Source organism: Schistocerca piceifrons, chromosome 7, assembly GCF_021461385.2.
Source record: "Schistocerca piceifrons isolate TAMUIC-IGC-003096 chromosome 7, iqSchPice1.1, whole genome shotgun sequence".
Classification (NCBI taxonomy): domain Eukaryota; kingdom Metazoa; phylum Arthropoda; class Insecta; order Orthoptera; family Acrididae; genus Schistocerca; species Schistocerca piceifrons.
Window position 1 is genome coordinate 587,059,353 of NC_060144.1, and position 21,010 is coordinate 587,080,362.

The 21,010-nt window shown below is 44.0% G+C and overlaps 1 protein-coding gene and 1 pseudogene across 1 annotated transcript in view; both read left to right on the plus strand.

Moving 5' to 3' along the window:
- LOC124709099 (torso-like protein) overlaps nucleotides 1-21,010 on the plus strand; it is a 110,029-nt gene that overhangs the window by 68,941 nt on the left and 20,078 nt on the right. The window lies entirely within an intron of this gene.
- Nucleotides 5,319-5,436, plus strand: LOC124709499 (annotated as a pseudogene).

The following is a 21,010-nucleotide window of genomic DNA, read 5'->3' on the forward strand; positions in this document are numbered from 1 at the left end:
CTCAAGTGGCAGACTCTGCAAGAGAGGCGTTCTGCATCGCGGTGTAGCTTGCTCGCCAGGATTCCAGAGGGTGCGTTTCTGGATGAGGTATCGAATATATTGCTTCCCCCTACTTATACCTCCCGAGGAGATCACGAGTGTAAAATTAGAGAGATTCGAGCGCGCACGGAGGCTTTCCGGCAGTCGCTCTTCCCGCGAACCATACGCGACTGGAACAGGAAAGGGAGGTAATGACAGTGGCACGTAAAGTGCCCTCCGCCACACACCGTTGGGTGGCTTGCGGAGTATAAACGTAGCTGTAGATGTAAAGTCCTTCTTCGGTCTTCTGGGACTCTCAAGGGGTTATTCTGTTTGATGTGTTCTCTCATGGTGCAATGAGCAATTCTGAAGTGAATTGTGCTACCCTCAGGATACGGAAGAAGCGATTTCAGCATATTCGTCGCCACAAAAGTGCAAATGAACGTTTACTTCTCCCTGACACAAGTCTGCACACCCGAGAGAAGCTCACTAAACCTCAGTGGACTGTTCTTCCTCATCCACCTTCCATCTGTAAGGCCCAGTGGAGGATGCAGGCCACGTGAAGCAGTACGTGGACGACGGGTAGGTTGCTGATGCAGCAAGACGTTGGCTCCAGCCTCGACCAGTAGAGTGTTACCACGCCGGATTACAGGCCCTCCCAATAAGGACACGTAAAGCCGTAGCACTGAACGGAGATTATGTTGGAAAATAGTGTTTTGTAGCCAAAAGAGTGGGGAATAATATGACGTACTGGCATTCTGAACAAAGCCAAGCTGCTCTCACGAAAATAATTGTTGTGTTACTTATTGGATACCCCTTGTAGTTGTGACAGAGGAGGAACATTTGACTAAATATGCACGAAGCCTGGGCTTTGCTACCTTGTTACCTCCTGGCATTATATTTCTGCGCCGTGGATCTTCGAAACACGGGAAGCGACTGCAATTTTCAGTGATCACAAAAGCGAGTGAATCTGTTGCCCGTATCTCTGGCGTTTATCCGTCTCGCCAGATACGGCGCGTGTGCGGGACTGCCCGTTTCCCGTTCCCTAACGACTTTTTGCCTCGTCTGGCATTCCTGTGATAGGACCGTGGAACAGCTAATGGCCCTCAAGTTATTGGCCCAGCAGCATCTGATAGTGCAGAGCTGCTCATAGAGGCATTAGTAAATGTGCTTAGCCTACTGTGTGGGTATTTACAAATACAGTCAACTCATAGAAGTGTTTTTCTTTTTATACAATTTTTTCTCTGAAATGATAGTATCTCCAACGTCAATGTTTCTTTTTCCTACAGTAAATAAATAAATCAATCAATCATAAAATCACTTTACACCGTTATAAGTACTTAACAGTGTCACATACAAAGTTACGCGACCCTCACGGTACTGGACATATATTAGAGAGGACGTGAGGGTCAAATCCGTGTCTGGCCATCCTGGTTTAGATTTTCCATGTTTGTCATACGATCACATGATGGAGACCGTGCCTGTTATTTGAAGACAAATGTTGATGGTGTTGCGACAGCAACCAGCCACAAATTTACTTTCAGTTCCTTTATTCAAAGGGCACCGTTACCTGTTTCGAATCGATGTGGTTCATCTTCAGACGGTTTACACGCTTTCCTTGTGACATGTGGTGTGTTTTTTTTTTTTACAGATTAATTGTCCTAAAATATAAATAATACATAATTATAAGCACGCCATGCACAGATGGTTGCGTTACAGATTTTCGTTGCATGTGACTTACGTGAAATGTCGCTTTGGAGTGTTTCTTATGAAAAGAAACACTCCAAACCGACATTTGTATGGCGTGCTTATAATTATGTATTATTTATATTTTAGGACAATTAATCTGTAAAAAAAAAACAGACCACATGTCACAAGGAAAGCGTGTAAACCGTCTGAAGATGAACCACATCGATTCGAAACAGGTAACGGTGCCCTTTGAATAAAGGAACTGAAAGTAAATTTGTGGCTGGTTGCTGTCCCAACACCATCAACATTTTCCATGTTTTCTCTAAATCAGTTCAAGCGAACACCGCAATACTTCCTTCAAAAAGCGTGCAGCTGATTTTGCCCAACAGCCTTGCCAAAAGTAATGATTTCATCAAGCATCACTAAACCATAACCTCTGCCCCTTATCTCGTATTTTTTATGAAGGACTAATTATCCTCTGGCTGTTATGACAGTTGGAAGTGTTTCGTAATCAATACAGAAGGTGACATCGGGTAAGAGCTTATTCAGTGCTGACTGACTCGGTAATCAGTCACATCAGTTACATTTTACGTGGTCTGGGCAGCGAGAGTGGGATCGTTTTCTATTTGTGTTGGTCTCCAGGTCCCAAGTGGGCATAAAAGTGTTGCGTTTCACTGGAACACAAAAAAGTATGTCATTGCATCGTACCTGATGAGGCAGGCCATCTTTCATGCTGCTAATACTATAACACAGGCATAAATATACAGTGTTTGGTCAGAAGTATCCGGACACCCCTCTATAATGCGGAATGGACCACTAGAGGCCGCAAGGGGCGGACCCGTCAGTATAAAGGGTATTGGGCTGTATTGAATTGTCAGCGGAGAAGCAGTAACAGCAAAATTGGTTGGATAGGAGAGCTCAGTGACTTGGGACATGGACTAGTTAGTCCTAGGATGTTACCTGAGTAACCATTCCATCACGGAGAATTTCAACCCATCTAAAAGTGGTCAGGTCGACTGTTGATGTTGGGATTATGAGATTGAAACGCCAAGGAACAACCGCAGCTCAAACAAGTCGAGGCGCACCTCATATACTGACGGACAGGGACCGAAGAACATTCCGGATGGTGATTGCTGAAAGTCGCATTAAACTCGTGAGTTCCGGGCTGCTGCCAGCATTCCAGCTAGCACAATGACTGTGCGTCTGGAATTAATAATAATGGGGTATAGTGGTCTAAGTCACACATTTCTGCAGTCAGTGTTAAGTGATGCTTCAGATTGTGTAAATGATATGTAAAGGTTTTTTTAAAAATTACCGCTACCAGTCACAAACTTTGTTGACTGTCTTATTATTTATTTAGCGACATGTTTCGACGGAATACCTCATCTTCAGGCTAAATGGCATTACAAAAACAATTTTACAATAAGGTAATACTGATGTTACATAGTCTTTTCATAAATGCTGTGATTATCCTCTGGAAGAAGAGAAAACTTGAAAGGTGGCTACACTGAGCCACTGCGCCAGAGATTGCGCCAAAGAGTATTATTAAGCCGCCTACACAGTGCCTGTTAAGAACTCGTAGCAGTCAGTGCCTGTCGAGGACTCGGGATAGTCTGTGCTGAGATGTCGTAGTGAGGAGTGTTTGTTGAGATGTGCTAGCAGGCAGACAGTGCTTGCTGAGATGTGATACTAGAGTGTCTTGTTGAGATGTGGTAGTAGAGAGTCGGTGTGGAGATATATTGTAAGGATTAGAGTGATTTTCATCAATATAAATGAGGTAACAAACTCCGTTTCTTTTTATTTCATTATTTCAATGTCCTGTGTAATGAGTCATTACAGGTTCAGTCAACAAAGCATCTGGTTTGTGTTCTTGTATTAGAGTGTAATTCTGCTTTCCTTACGCAATTATAGTGTTTCTATTTTTTAATTACTTCAGTATAAATGGTATTTAAAATTTCTTGTCTTGTTGAAGAAGAACCGTGCCAGATGTGTACGTTGAGTCACACTCCCACACACAGAACAATTACACATGTGCTTTGGTTTGGTAGGTTTTATAGTTGCTGGGGACTTAATTAATTCACTGTGTTAACGAAAATTTTCTTTCATTGTTTGTTGTTATTCTATGCAGTCAGATTGCGTACAAATACTAGTCAGGGCCAACCGTTTACGAGACTTGCGTAATCGGACAGACAGCTACTAAAAATCTAAAAATATTTGCATTTTATTTAATTAAGCCCCCATGCAAACTGAGTAAGAGGCGATGCCACTTTGGAAGCTGGACTGGTGTTTGCATGAAAATGTTTTGTAACGGTCACTCACTTTGTTCTTCTGGCGTGGCAGTCTCGTTGTGGTGCGCTGAGGTGTTTGCATTTCCGTGGCTCTCCTGGCTTTCTTGGTCACTGTTCACAAATTTTCACTAACGTAACAGTAACTTGGAAACACGACCACAAAAACAAATCTGTGTTGCAGAAAAAACCTGTAGTGTAGAACCATGTGGGACCCCATTCGTGACGCTTCCCCAGTTTAAGGGATTTGATGGCTTTTGCGCATTATGTGAACTGTTCATTTCAACCTTCTGTACTCTTACAGTTAAATATGAATTAAACCATTTGTGTACTGCCCCACTCATTCCACAGTACTTCAGCTTATCTAGAAGAATTTCTTGATTTATACAATCAAAAGCATTTAATAGATCACTGAAAATTACAATTGGTGATGTTTGGTTATGCATTGTACATAATGTATGATCAGTGAAAGTGTGTAAGGAATTTTCTGCTGAAAAGCCTTTTTTGAAAACCAGACTGCCATTTCGTTACTACCTTATCTTTAAAAATATCTGTTGCTATTTTTGAATAGATTACTTTTTCAAGGATTGAGGACAAAGCTGTCAGAAGTGGGACTGTGCAGTAGTTGTTGGCATCAGACCCATCCCCCGTTTATGCAATCGTTTAACAACAGCATATTTCAGTCTATGAGGAAAAGTGCCCTGTTTCAGTGATCTATTACATATGTGGCTGAGAGTCCTATTTATCTTGCAGTACAGTGTCGGAGATGTCATAATTTCCATGTGGGCTTTTACTTTTGACTTGGCGACCTTTTTTCACTCATTTCAAGATATTGGACCCTGTGAGGAACGACAGCCAGTATAGGCTCAGACTGCTATATGGTAGGTTCAAAATGGTTCAAATGGCTCTGAGCACTATGGGACTTAACATGTGAGGTCATCAGTCCCCTAGAACTTAGAACTACTTAAACCTAACTAACCTAAGGACATCACACACATCCATGCCCGAGGCAGGATTCGAACCTGCGACCGTAACGGTCACGCGGTTCCAGACTGAAGCGCCTAGAACCGCTCGGCCTATATGGTAGGTGACTACATCTTCTGAGGTGAGTGATAATGCCTCCATTGAGGAAAATGTTTCATGAACATCAGGATGAAATGTCGCCTTTTCCTGGCCTCACAAATTAATGGATTTGAAGGACCTTTACGCTAAGTTGGGGTCATATACGCTTCTCCTGCGTCTCTCAAGAAAGTATATTTGTCAGAGAATTGTATAAATGTTTACTGAACGCCACTCAGAATTTGTATGCCACGATACCCAGAAGGGGGCAACGGCCTTGCCAAAGTGGATACACCGGTTCCCGTGAGATCACCGAAGTTAAGCACTGTCAGGCTGGGCTAGCACTTGGATGGGTGACCATCCAGGCCGCCATGCGCTGTTGGCATTTTTCGGGGTGCACTCAGCCTCGTGATTCCAATTGAGGAGCTACTCGACCGAATAGTAGCGGCTCCAGTCAAAGTAAATCATCGTAACGACCGGGAGAGCGGTATGCTGACCACACGCCCCTCCTATCCGCATCCTCAACTGAGGATGATACGGCGGTCGGATGGTCCCGATGGGCCACTTGTGGCCTGAATACGGAGTGCTTTTTACCCAGAAGGCCTGGGACTGTTTCAGATGCCAGATGTGAAGCTTGTTTGTTATTTGGTCAAAAATCTGTGGAGGTCTGCTGTGCCTAAGCGGGCTTGTACGGACGGGTCACATTACACGAATTAAGTACGAAGGTCACGGGATGAATGAGTCACACTATTGTAACACCCACCAAGAAGTAGCATCTTCGTCGATCCTGCACATATAAGCACAGTCCAGTGACGTAAATGTAATCACCGCGTCTATTCGACGTCAACGTGCAGTAGCCACTTACAGGCGGCAGGTGGCAGCGCTGACAGTGTAGGGTGTATAAAGCTCGACCCCCGGCTGGGGGAGGAGGAGGAAATGCAGAAAACAGTGCAGTCGTTGTCGTAATGCGCAAGCGCGGCGATTTATCTGCCGTCCAAAACATCATGATCATTGGCTTTCGGATTAAGAGTAAAATATTTCCGAAATGGCTAGTTTACAAACTATTCGCGTGCCGTTGTGGTTAAAGTATACCACGCATGGCGAAACGGCGCTATCCAAAATCTGCGCTGAGGCAACTGTGATACACCACAAGCCATAAATTACAGGGGTGAAAGACGACTGTGGATGTGTGTGCTGGCGAATAGACACGGAACTGTCGAGCAACTGTGCATGGGGGCTTAATTAAATATATAATGCAAATAATTTTAATTTTTTGATTTAGTAGCTGTCTGTTCGGTTACGCTGTCTCGTAAACGGTTGGCCCTGACTACTTTTAGTACGCAATCTGACTGCATAGAATAACAGCAAAGAATGAAATGAAATTTCCGTTAACACAAGTAATTAATTAAGTCCCCAGCAACTATAGAACCTACGAAACAACAAGCACAAATGTAGCTGTTCTGTGTGTGGAAGTGTGATTCAACGTACACATCTGGCACGGTTCTTCTTCAATAAGACAAGAAATTTTAAATACCATTTACACTGAAGTAATTAAAAAAATAGAAATACTATAATTGCGCAAGAAAACCAGAATTACACTCTAATACAAGAACACGAGCCAGATGCTTTGTTGACTGAACCTGTAATGACACATTATTTAAGACATTGAAATAATAAAAAAGGGAATTTTTTTTACCTTCATATATATTGACGAAAATCACTCTGATCATTACAATATCTCCATTCGAACAACATCTGCTGTCTAGCCCATCAAACAACTGCATAAAACATGGAACAAGCACTCCCTACTACAACATCTCAACACCGACTCACTACTACCACATCTGGATAAGCACTCTCCACCACAACTTCTCGACAAGAACTCTTCACTACGACATCTCAGCAAGCACTGCCTGTGGAGGCGGCTGAATAATACTCTTTGGCGCAATCTCTGGCGCTGTGGCTCAGTGTAGCCACCTTTCAACTGTCGAGCAACTGATGGCTCAGGTGCACCAGGAGGCTACCAACAGTGTGTCCTCAACGACCATCCAGTGAACGTGGCTGGTATGGACTTCCGCAGCTGGCACCTTGTCCATGCACCCATGTTGCCCGCTGTTCTTCTGCGACGAAGGCTGGAATCTGCCCGCCAATATCGCAAGTGGACGTGCAGTGAGTGGAGACAGGTGACCTTTTCAGATGAATCACGTTTTATTCTTCATCGGACGGATGACCCTAGGAGTGTACTGGGTGAAACGTCAGAAACAAAAAAAAGAACTGTAACCAAAGTGGGCGGTATGGTCTAAAAAATGTTTCCATGTCATTCCCTGGGTGATCTCGTCATTTTGGAAGCTACGTGCAGTTTGTTTTTCCTCGTCACGATGGCACCTACCAGCAGGACAGTGCAACATGTCACACACCTCACGGGGCAATGGGCGTGGTTCGAAGAGCACCAGAGAGGGTTTACTGTACCCGACTGGCCACCAAACTCCCCAGGTTTAAACCGAATCGAGAAGCTGTTTGACCACCTCGATCGGGCTGCTCGTATCAAGCTTCCTCAGCAGAGAAACCTAATGCAGCTCGCCGCGACACTGCAGTCGGCATGGCTCCACATCCCTGTCTGCACCTTCCAGAACCTCATTGACTCTCTTCCTGCACGTCTCGCGGTGATCCGCACTTCAGAAGGTGGCTGTTCAGGCTTTTGACAGGTGATCGCATGAATATGACTGCATTCAAGCTGATAAAACATCTACACTACTGGCCATTGAAATCATTGAAATTGCTACACCTAGAAGAAATGCAGATGATAAACGGGTATTCATTGCACAAATATATTATAGTAGAAGTGACACGTCATTACATTTTCACGCAATTTGATTGCATAGATCCTGAGAAATCAGTACCCAGAACAACCACATCTGGCCGTAATAACGGCCTTGATACGCCTGGGCATTGAGTCAAACAGAACTTGTACGGCGCGTACAGGTACAGCTGCACATGCAGCTTCACCACGATACCACAGTTCATGGAGAGTAGTGACTGGCGTATTGTGACGAGCCAGTTGCTCGGCCACCATTGACCAGACGGTTTCTATTGGTGAGAGATCTGGAGAATGTGCTGGCCAGGGCATTAGTCGAACATTTTCTGTATACAGAAACGCCCGTACAGGACCTGCAACATGCGCTCGTGCATTATCCTGCTGAAATGTAGGGTTTCGCAGGGATCGAATGAAGGGTAGAGCCACGGGTCGTAACACATCTGAAATGTAACGTCCACTGTTCAAAGTGCCGTCAATGCGTGAAACAGATGACCGAGACGTGTAACCTATGGCACCCCATACCATCACGCCAGGTGATACGCCAGTATGGCGATGACGAATACACGCTTCCAATGTGCGTTCACCGCGATGTCGCCAAACACCGATGCTACCATCATGATGATGATGTAAACGGAACCTGGATTCATCCGAAAAAATGACGTCCTGCCATTCGTGCACCCAGATTCGTCGTTGAGTACACCATCGCAGGCGCTCCTGTCTGTGATGCAGCGTCATGGGTAACCGTAGCCATGGTCTCCGAGCTGATAGTCCATGCTGCTGCAAAAAGTCGTCGAACTGTTTTTGCAGATGGTTGTTGTCTTGCAAACGTCCACATCTGTTGACTCAGGGATCGAGACGTTGCTGCACGATCCGTTACAGCCATGCGGATAAGATGCCTGTAATCTCGACTGCTAGTGATACGAGGCCGTTGGGATCCAGAACGGCATTGCGTATTGCCCTCCTGAACCCACCGATTCCATATTGTGCTAACAGTCATTGGATCTCCACCAACGCGAGCAGCAATGTCGCAATACGGTAAACGCAATCGCGATAGGCTACAATCCGACGTTTATCAAACTCGGAAACGTGATGGTACGCATTTCTACTCCTTACACGAGGCATCACAACAACGTTTCACCAGGCAACGGCCGCCCGGTGTGGCCGTGCGGTTAAAGGCGCTTCAGTCTGGAACCGCGTGACCGCTACGGTCGCAGGTTCGAATCCTGCCTCGGGCATGGATGTGTGTGATGTCCTTAGGTTAGTTAGGTCGAAGTAGTTCTAAGTTCTAAGGGACTGATGACCTCAGACGTTTTAAGTCCCTTAGTGCTCAGAGCCATTTGAACCATCTACACTCGTCAGTCATGCGAAACCAGTCCAAGAGTGTGAAAACGATTTAGTTATGGTGAAGTCCTCAGACAACAAATGCGAGTAGTCTGCACGACACGCTGTGTTCTGGCGGCTACTCAGACTACTGGTTGCCGCTGCAGAGATGTTTACATTAGCGAGGTGTGTAGCAGCACTGTGCGCTGCCCACGGCTGTTCCCGCCGCTCGCACCGTACTGAAGAGCAGAGACGGACAGGTGTGAAGTGGCGAGCCAGAAGCGCAGGCGCTGCTAGCTCAGCACTTGGCAGGCGGTGCAAATCGACGCCACGAAGAGCCTGGCAGCCTTGAAGCTGGCGGGGGAGGGCTAGCCGCGCCGACCAGCTGTCAGTGCCGTTCTGGTGGAGGGAAGCCCGCCTCTAAACACAGCGCGAGGCCGCCTCTGGAAACCCCCAGCGGTCGTTAACGGTCGGTTCACGTGAAACCTTGCAGCGGCCCCGTGCTCCATTCATTCACATGTAGTGTTCCATAAATTCCGACACGTAGCAGAACATTCAAGGACGCGGAGTGAGTGAACTTTTATCTCTACAACCTCAGGTGTCGGCTTTTGTAAAGTGCAAGGTCTGTTCAAAAAATTCCGGGACAATCGTAATTTCGCGCCAGTGATTTGATGGAGTGAAATGCGGTTGGCATCCCTGCACACGCCTGTGTTTAACGTGTTAACTGCCGCAAGTTTCATTGTTATGTGTCTGTTAGTTATTGCTCAGTGCGGTAGTGAGTAGTTGTGTCGTACAGTTTGCGAATTTCGAGATGGCTGATTTAGAGAAGCAGCGCGTCTGCGTTAAATTTTGCACGAGTCTCAAGAAAACCCATATAGACACACATCAAACGATGCAGGAAGCCTACGGTGATGGGTGCTTAAGCCGTACTCGGTGTTGCGAATGGTTATCACGGTTTAAAAATGGCCGGACGGAAGTTAAGGATGACCCTCGTATAAGGAAAGTGAACGAAATGGTGCGTGGCAATTCAAGACTGATTGTCCAAGAGATTGCAGAAGAATGTAACATTTCAGTTGGATCATGTCGTGAAATCCCGACACAGCATCTTCGAACCCATCGTGTTGACGCTTAGTTCGTCCCACGGCTCGTGAGTCAAGACCAGAAAGACCCTCGCCTCGCAATCTGTGAAGATCTTATGGATTTCGCAGATGAGAGCAAGATGCTCCTTAAGAGAATGGTTCTCACGATGGCAGACGTGGGTGTGTGGTTATGAGGTTGAAACCAAGGTTCAGTCTTCACAATGGGTCGAGAAAGGTCCTCCAAGATCAAGAAAAGCTCACCAGGTCAGAACAAATGTCAAATCCATGCCTGTAGTGTTCTTTGACTTTGAAGGATTTGTTCATCGTGAATTCGTGCTACAGGGACAAACTGTTAATCGATGGTACTAAGGGGGCGTGCTGTCACGCCTGCGAGAAAATGTGAGAACGAAACGGCCTGAAATGTGGCGAGGCAATTCATGGCTCTTGAATCACGATAACGCACCCGCACATTCGTCACTGTTGCTGCGTGACTGTTGCACAAAAAAACGAAATCACTGTGCTACTTCATCTTCCTTACTCTCAAGATTGGGCCCCGGCGGATATTTTTTTTAATTTCCGAAGTTGAAAACCGCGTTGAAAGGACGAAATGAAATGACCGTATGACATTTTTGGCCGGGAGGCCCCATCGGGGGAAGCTCGACCGCCGAGCGCAAGTCTTAATTTCAGGCGACGCCACAGTGGGCGACTTGAGTGCCGGTGATGAGGATGAAATGATAATGTGGACAACACAACACCCAGTCCACGGGCGGAGAAAATCTCCAACCCAGCCGTGAATCGAAACCCGGGCCCGCTTGCATAGGAGGCAAGACCGTTACCAGCCAACTAAGCAGGCGGACTGAAAGGACGAAGGTTTGCAACATTGGACGAGATAAAAGGAAATTTTCAGACGGCGCTTCGCGTACCAAGACTGCTTCCCGAAGTGGAAACGCCGTTGGGAGCGGTGTATCAATTGCAGAGGAGAGTATTTCGGAGTCCATGCACAATAAGTAAAAGGTAAGTGTAGAAAAAATTTGTGGACAAAGTTACAAAGTTTTTTGAACAGACCTCGTACACTAGCAACAAATTATGACTGCTGCTGATCCATACACCGTGACAACTACGTCAATTACTTTACGTGTGGCATGTCACAATTATTAGCGAAACCCGACACCGTAATAGAAGCAAAAACATCTTAAACAATGATCCGCATAAACAAGCAGTTTGAGAGATAACTGCGAATTACTATGAGGAACCACAGAGTTGACGAAGAACTGTTACCCTAGATAGTATGAGGACGTGCTGAAAAGTAATGTCTCCCAAATGTTTGTTTTTGTTTCAATATCGGTTGAGGTGTTACACGTCATGCATATTAATCGGTCAACTTTGCCGCTTCGCTGACTCAAGTTGCAAAGCTCTGCCGCTAGGGGGCTCCGATTTTAACATTTAACATGGCAGTGTGTAAAGTAACTACGTCGGTTCGTGAGAAACAACTTGCTGCAGTCGAGTTTCGGATTCTGAGAGTTCAACACATAGAGTACCCTGTCCTTCAGCTTTACAATGCCAGTCTGCACACGAGAGCTGCGACATCGACATTAATCTGACGCCTTGGGTTCACTTTCATCGATCATCCCCCATTCTAATGGCTCTTAGCACTATGGGACTTAACATCTGAGATCATCAGTCCCCTAGACCTAGAACTACTTAAACCTAACTAACCCAAGGACATCACACACATCCATGCCCGAGGCAGGATTCGAATCTGAGACTGTAGCGGTCACGCGGCTCCAGACAGTAGCGCCTAGAACCGCTCGGCCACTTCGGCCGGCCGAGTCGGGACTGTAAGGAGTATGATCGATGACAGTGAACTCTCAAGGCGTCGGATTGCTACAGATGTCGCAGCACTTATGTGTAAGCTGGCACCGTCATGATGAAGGAGAGGGTGCGCCATGGGCGGACGTACTCTTAGAATTTGAAACTCGATTGGAGCGCACTGTTTCTCACGATCCGACATAGTTACGGTGTACACCGCCATGTTAATCACCACACTTCGGAGCCCTCTAGCGGCAGAGTGTTGCAAATAGCGGCAGGAAAGCAGGAAAGTTGACCAAGTAATACGCATGACATGTAAACGATATTGAGAACAGCGTAAAAAAATTGGGAGGCATTACTTTTCAGCTCGGCCTCGTAAAATTAACTTCGAGGAGATATGGAAAACAGAAAAAACATTCATGACACTGGAAGGCAGTCTTGATACATCAACTGTGTAAGAAAGACAATAAACAAGACATTAACAACTACAGAAGAATTTCTTTGCGACAGATGCACATAAAATATCTTCCAAGAGTTTACTAAACAGGGTGGAACCAACACTGGATGAATTTGAGTGAACAGAAAGTTGGTATTAGGAAGAGCAGATCATGTTCTGAACAAATATTTCATTTTAAAGTCAGTCAGTTGCCACATATTACTGAATTCTACTACAGATAAAATCATCCAATAATTCTGTGTGAAGCCTAAATTAGTAAATGTAGTTCGTAAAACACTTACACGCAGTATCTAAGCTGAAATTTATGGGAGAAATATATCAGCTCTTCGACATAAACACGGGCAAGGTGATGGCTTATCACCTATTATTTTTAATTGAGTTGTAGAAAAAATAGCGAGAGTGAATATAAGATTTCACAAGTAAGGTTGGGAAGACGAAACGAAAATACTGCAACAAATTGTCTCCAATTTCCCGATGCTTTTGCTGTATTTTCTCAAAATGCGACATCTGTAACACAAATTAATACTTAAAAAAATAGTCGGTAGGACCGGCTGAACAACTTATGCGTGTTTAGATGAAATGCAACATAAAATGGGAACGTCTTACGTTATAACAAAAGACTTGCACAGCAAAAAATGCCGGTCTAGAAACGAAAAACAAGGCATCACAATACAGTAGTGAATCCAGAATGTGAATATGTAAACGGTTGTATAGCATTATACTGTAATATAATTAAATTAGAAATACGAGAAAGGGGAATGATTAGGAAAATATTATGCCCATGAAATACTATGAAAGGTTGTAAATTGCATAGGAATGGCAAAATTTATCGAAACATAGAAAACAGATTCGAAGTAATGAGAAAAAGAAGAATGGCATATTTTGGGACATTTATATCAAATGCAAGACAGTAGATTATCTCAAAAGATCTTCAAATATTTGTGAGATAATAAGTCAACAAGAAGTTGTATCGTGAAGTAAAAAAGAATTTAGAAAAAAAATGACTTGCAAGCAGGAGAATCAACTGACAGAGAAGTGTTTAGGGGAAAAGTACCGGATGTGGAAGGATTCTAAGGTAGAAGAGTGAAGAAACTTTGTATGAAGTGGTCAGAAGACAGGAAGGAAAAACGTGGTGAACAGATAAGAGAGGTGGTCAGAAGACAGGGAGGAAAAACGTGGTGAACAGATAAGAGAATACTGCAAGGAAAAGAGAACAACGACCCATCTGAGAATAAAATAATAATAATAATAATAATAATAATAATAATAATAATAATAATAATAATTTAGTGTGGGTCAACAACCTGGTGCAAGCCACGCCACTTTGTCTTGAGAGTTCCTAACCTACGCCAGTGATTCTACCAGGGACAGGGAACCTACAGTTCAACGTGGAATACGAACCATGTGTTCACTCACCGAGAGCTGAAGGCTAGGTGGGATTCGATCCCACGGCCCCTCGGTTTCCAGTCACGCTCTTTACCATTTGTTTTTCATCGTGTCTCCACCCAGCCGTTACAGCCTGTCCTGCCAGTCGCCAACATTCTCCTTTATGGTTCAAATGGTTCTGAGCAGTATGGGACTTAACTTCTAAGGTCATCAGTCCCCTAGAACTTAGAACTTCTTAAACCTAACTAATCTAAGGACATCACACACATCCATGCCCGAGGCAGGATTCGAACCTGCGACCGTAGCGGTCGCGCGGTTCCAGACTGTAGCGCCTAGAACCGCTCGGCCACCTCGGCCGGCTCTCCTTTATGGCGCGGGCTTCCTCTGCCATGAGAACTGAATTATGTCCCGGAAATGCGCTGAGATGTAGAACGTTATAATTCTTCTTTTGAAGCTGGAAGTAAAAATGGAAAAGAAAAACTTTTTTGTCAGCCTTCTTGCAGCGAGTTGACGGAATAAGTCTGCTCTTTGAATGTTGACATTATACACTTATAGTTTTCATTTGGACGTGTATCATTAACAGGTTTTCTGTATGATTTGATAAGAGAAAAATAAACCATCCTCGGTTTAGAACATAAAATTTTGTCCTTGTCTTCTGAAAAGAGTTTAAAAACTATTATGTTTCATTTTCCCTGTAACTCAAACAAATTTTCTTCTTCTTTATAAAGAGAAGTTATGATAACGAAGAGTTCAATAAAATTCACAAATTCCGTCATGGGCAAATTCTCGCTGCATCAGACCATTTCTTTTTAAAACTAAAGCAGTAATTACTTATGCTCATTTCCCTTCTGATACGCAGAATTTTCTTGCTTCTCTGCCCTAGACCAACAGGCCAGTCAGTTTGATAAATATCGCGTTGGTGCTTCACAGTGTAACACTTTCCATTTCTATCAGTGAAACACGATATACGGGACGACCATCGTTATATAAACTTACCGTAAAAATATGGTAGTATCCTAGTAATCTAGTGTTGCAAATGGTCCAGTGCAGTATCGAAACACATAAGTCTGTTTATTAAATGAACTATCGGCCCTGTACTACGGTGTTTCTCTCCATGAGATTTTCTTGCAAGCAAAAACAGCAGTCGCTACGACTTATCAAGTTATTTGCATGGCCATCCTCCGCAGCAAGGACAGAAATATTTGTTTTGTAAATAAAACCGCCTTTTCTTGCTGCAACTGTAATTTTTCCCAGACGCGTTTCAGAAATGAAGTGGTAGTGCGACCCCCAGGGCCAGATAAGAGGGAACGCAGATGCCAATAAACTGAAGTTATCACTTAGTTACATAAAAAACGCGACGTGAACTGTTTGATAACATAAAAATAACATATATCAAAACGAAATCACATCGGTGTATATCCCACTGAAAATGACTTAAAATAAAAAAAGGCGAAACGCGTCTGGTCGAAATAAATTACAGTTGCAGCAAGAAAGTCAATTTTACGAGGGTGGCTTGAAAAGTTCTCAGAATAACCACGAGAGGTCAGCGATAGCGCAACGATTTGTTCACGTGATATTCATTGGACTGTTGCCTGTAAACACGTGCCACGTCAAGTCCTCTTGGAAGAGAGCTGTGGCAATGACGTGGTTCTGTTGTTGTTCCCGCGTAGTGTTTTGCGAAGATGCAAAACATCGAGATTCGAGCAATGTTTATGTACTTCCCAAAGAAACGTATGAACGCAAAGGACATTCATGCCGATTTCCAGAATACGCTGGGGGAGTCTGCTTCTTCGTATTCAACAGTTGCCAAGTGGACAAATGAATTTAAATTTGATTGGCCAAGGTGTGTCATTACTCCAGAAATCATTGCAAAACTGCAGGATATTGTCATGGGGAATCGCCGACTGAAAGTGCGTGAAATTGCTCACGCCTGCCAGATGTAATCTGAAAGGGTATATCACATTTTAACTCAAGATTTAGAAATGAAAAAAAAAAAAAAAAAATCTGCAAGATGGGTGCCGCGACTCTTGACGCTGGATCAAAAACGCATGAGAATGGACATATCGAACCATGTTTAACCCGGTTTAGGGGGAACGAACAAGATTATTTGCGTCTGTTTCTGATCACAGATGAAACTTGGGTGCACTGCTATACCCCAGAGACAAAACAACACTCAAAGGAGCGGAAACATGCTGATTGTCCGCCATCAAAGAAAGCAAAGACAATTGCTTCGGCGGGAAAGCTCATGGCATCAGTGTTCTGGGATGCGAAGGGGATTCTGTTTGTAGATTATCTCCCCACTGGGCAAAAAATTACTGGAGAATACTATGCTAACCTCCTAGACAGATTGCAACTTCAGATACGCGAAAAAAGGCCAGATTTAGCAAGGAAGTCATCTTTCATCAAAACAATGCGCGCCCGCACACATGTGCCCTCGCTAAGGCAAAATTACAAGAACTAAAAGGTATGAATTGTTGCCACACCCGCCTTATTCACCTGATATGACTCCGTCGGACTTCATATCTTCCCAAAACTGAACATTTTTCTTAGTGGACGAAGATTCACTTCAGTCAAAGAATTGATAGCCGTAGTTGACAACTATTTTGCAGTCCTGGAAGAAACTCATTTCCGAGATGGGATCAAGGCACTGGAACATCGTTGGACCAAGTGCGTTAATCTACAAGGAGACTACATTGAAAATAAAAAAAAAGTTTCAGTGATGCAAGTAATTTTTTTCTATTCTGTTTCGAGAACTTTTCAAACCACCCTCGTATTTATAAAGCAAATATGTCGCTACGAGTGGTTTGAATTTTAACCAATAAATACGTTTTGTAAACAACCCGCTGCAATTTTCCTGACACGCTGTGTTCGTGGATCCCGGCAAGTGTTTTTTCCTAACTTCGGGACTCGCAGACTGCGTGCCAGATGTGAAGATATGATATGCACGTACGCAACCTGGAACGTGTGTTGCTTTTGTTCGCGTGTTCGTTTAGTGTGGACACGAAGGGTGGCGGCGTCCCGGCGTTAGTTTCGCCTCTTGCTGACGCCCGCTGCGTATGCAACCGCTCCCGTTACTGCTTAGCGGGAAGCGTGCACCACGCGCAATAGCAACTCGCGCGTGCGCCTGGACGCTCGAGAACGCAAGCAGTGGACATGTGCGGTCAACTGAGGACGGCAGCTCAGGTACTCTGTGGTAGAATGTTTCGAGGTGACAGTGGTAACAGTTTGTTATTTTGCGAAATGTGAGAGGAATCCGAAGGAAGTTTCCATACATGAATGAAGTTGTTCTTCGAAACTGGCTTCATTAAAAAAAAAAAAAATGGTTCAAATGGCTCTGAGAACTATGGGACTTAACTTCTGAGGTCATCAGTCCCCTAGAACTTAGAACTACTTAAACCTAACTAACCTAAGGATATCACACACATCCATGCCCGAGGCAGGATTCGAACCTGCGACCGTAGCGGTCGCGCGGTTACAGACTGTAGCGCCTAGAACCGCTCGGCCACGCCAGCCGGCGCTTCATTAAAAGATTTCTTCGTGGTACAACAGAATAACGAAATAACTGAAATAATTGAGCTCATGAACGAATAAGTGAGGTGCAAAAATCGTTAATTTTTTAAGCTGTCCTCGAGACAGCTTCAAAGAGCAGGACATAAAAAAATTTAAAAGAAACCGCGCTCATGAAGCGCGTTATTTTTCGAAGGGCGGCGGAAATCGAAGTAATCTGTCGCTGCTGTGAATACATAGGAACACATAGTGGTAGTACCACCGTATTGATACTTATTTCTTCGCCCATACAGTGAATGCTACTCGAATAAGCACATTTGTAAAGGCCTAACTCGACAGACATAGCTCGAATCGCTTCGTTAAAATTTTCGTAATCAGTAACCTACATAAAGGCCTGTTTACAATACGTTTGCAGACTTTTGTCGTGGTTGTGTTTCCGTCACCCTTGAATTTTGTGAAGGTCGATCAAACTAGTTTGTTGTTCCAAAAAACACCGATCCAACACGCAGCAAAATTTAGGGGATCGGGCATATGATAACATAAAGTGAGACAGAGGCGTTGTTAGGAATATTCAAGACTGGAGAACATTCGATTCTGCATTGACATTTAGCTGCGAAAAAGACCTGTTCCCAGTAGATCCCGCACAGTTTGACTTGCGCTTCAGAGTAAGCTCGTGCCTGTCGGTGTAAGACAGGAACAGGAGACGAAACTTGAGTCTGCTCGTACGAGCCGCAAACTGAGCAGCAGTCAATTGTTTGGGCGTTCCAAGACGCAGCGAAACGAACAAAAGTACAGTAGCTCGTTCGCCGATCATTGAAAAGAAAACTGATGCTGAGGATCGAATGGTATACGAGGGCGTGTTGAAAAGTAATTCCTCCGAATTTTTTATTCCGTTCTCAATATTAGTTTAGGTATTACAAGTCACACATATTAGTCGGTCGACTTTTCGGCTTCGCTGACTCAAGCTGCAACCCTCCGCCACTATAGGGCTCCGAGTGTAAAGTGGCGATGTTATGAGCCACGTCGGTGCTTGAGAAATAGCGGCCTGCAATCAAGTTTGTAACCGCAGAAGGCGGTTTTTACTTTGTCCCGAGATTGAGATTATATTACCACTTTTTCACGAAGAAATGACTGAGTGGGTCAGAGTAGCCCCGAGTGCTGCCAACAGTGGCCAACTTTTATATGGCACCAAGGTAACAGATGCAAATTATTTTGTTTTATATCTTTTTTAATAGACGGTACAAGTCTTTGACAATATTAGAAAAATGTAATTGAAATTTTCCCTCTGCCGCTATTCTTTGGTTTCATGCCACACACAAAAAGACTGGCAGAATTTGGGCCGAAGTAACCCCGGTTTACGGTACGTTAAATCAGTCACTTCAAGCTATGTTTCACTGCTAATATTTTCTATAGTTATTAAATAACTGTAGAAGAGAGAGGCAGCTCCGGTGTTACATCATGACAATGCCAGCATGAAACAATTGATTCTTTAAAGAAGAATAACGTCGAATTATTGCCTCAGTTTTCACCTCACTTATTGCTTAGCGAATTTTCTTTGTTCCCTGATGTCAAGTGAAAAATGCGGTGACAGTTTCAGAAGCCTCAAGAAACTGCCCACTTCTTCGTTAAGGTACCAAAATCAGAGGTGGAAATTGTTTTCCAGAATTCGTCCGAAAGTTTGAAAAAGTGTATGTGTTTTAAAAGCGAATATTTTGAGAATGAACGCTTCTATAAGATTCCCTTTCAGTATGCATTTTCTTATATCGGACGCTCTTATCGCGGAGTTCAAGATCGTTGGGTGGAACACTGACGTTATATCTGCCTGCTACAGACTGATAAATCTACTTCTATAAAAAATTATTGACAATGTTTCCACACACCCCTATGGGGCAGCGCTAATGTAACTCCAATAAAATAATAGGTTTTTGTTGTTGTTGTTGTGGTCTTCAGTCCTGAGACTCGTTTGATGCAGCTCCCCATGCTACTCTATCCTGTGCAAGCTTCTTCATCTCCCAGTACCTACTGCAGCCTACATCCTTCTGAATCTGCTTAGTGTATTCATCTCTTCGTCTCCCTCTACGATTTTTACCCTCCACGCTGCCCTCCAATACTAAATTGGTGATCCCTCGATGTCTCAGAACATGTCCTCCCAACCGATCCCTTCTTCTAGTCAAGTTGTGCCACAAATTTCTTATCACCCCAATTCTAGTCAATACCTCCTCATTAGTTATGTGATCTACCCATCTAATCTTCAGCATTCTTCTGTAGCACCACATTTCGGAACCTATTCTCTTCTTGTCTAAACTATTTATCGTCCACGTTTCACTTCCATACATGGCTACACTCCATACAAATATTTTTCAAAAACGACTTCCTGACATTTAAATCTATACTCGATGTTAACAAATTTTTCTTCTTCAGAAACGCTTTCCTTGCCATTGCCAGTCTACATTTTATGTCCTCTCTACTTCGACCATCATCAGTTATTTTGCTCTCCAAATAGCAAAACTCCTTTACTACTTTAAGTGTCTCATTTCGCCGGCCGAAGTGGCCGTGCGGTTCTAGGTGCTGCAGTCTGGAACCGCGAGTCCGTTACGGTCGCAGGTTCGAATCCTGCCTCGGGCATGGATGTGTGTGATGTCCTTAGGTTAGTTAGGTTTAACTAGTTCTAAGTTCTAGGGGACTAATGACCTCAGAAGTTGAGTCCCATAGTGCTCAGAGCCATTTTTTGGTCTCATTTCCTAATCTAATTCCCTCAGCATCACCCAACTTAATTCGACTACATTCCATTATCCTCGTTTTGCTTTTGTTGATGTTCTTCCTATACCCTCCTTTCAAGACACTGTCCATTCCGTTCAACTGCTCTTCCAAGTCCTTTGATGTCTCTCACACAATTACAATGTCATCGGCGAACCTCAAAGTTTTTATTTCTTCTCCATGGACTTTAATACCTACTCCGAACTTTTCTTTTGTTTCCTTTATTGCTTGCTGAATATACAGAATAACATCGGGGATAGGCTACAATCCTGTCTTCACTCCCTTCCCAACCACAGCTTCCCTTTCATACCCCTCGACTCTTGTAACTGCCATCTGCTTTCTGTACAAATTGTAAATAGCCTTTCGTTCCCTGTATTTTACCCCTGCCAACTTCAGAATTTGAAAGAGAGTATTCCAATCAACATTGTCAAAAGCTTTCTCTAAGCCTACAAATGCTAGATACGTAGGTTTGCCTTTCCTTAATCTAGCTTCTAAGATAAGTCGTAAGGTCAGTATTGCCTCTCGTGTTCCAACATTTCTACGGAATCCAAACTGATCTTCCCCGAGGTCCGCTTCTACCAGTTTTTCCATTCGTCTGTAAAAAATTCGCGTTAGTATTTTGCAGCTGTGACTTATTAAACTGATAGTTCGGTAATTTTCACATCGGTCAACACCTGCTTTCTTTGGGATTGGAATTATTATATTCTTCTTGAAGTCTGAGGGTATTTCGCCTGTTTCATACATCTTGCTCACCAAGTGATAGAGCTTTGTCAGGACTGGCTCTCCCAAGGCCGTCAGTAGTTCCAATGGAATGTTGTCTACTCCCGGG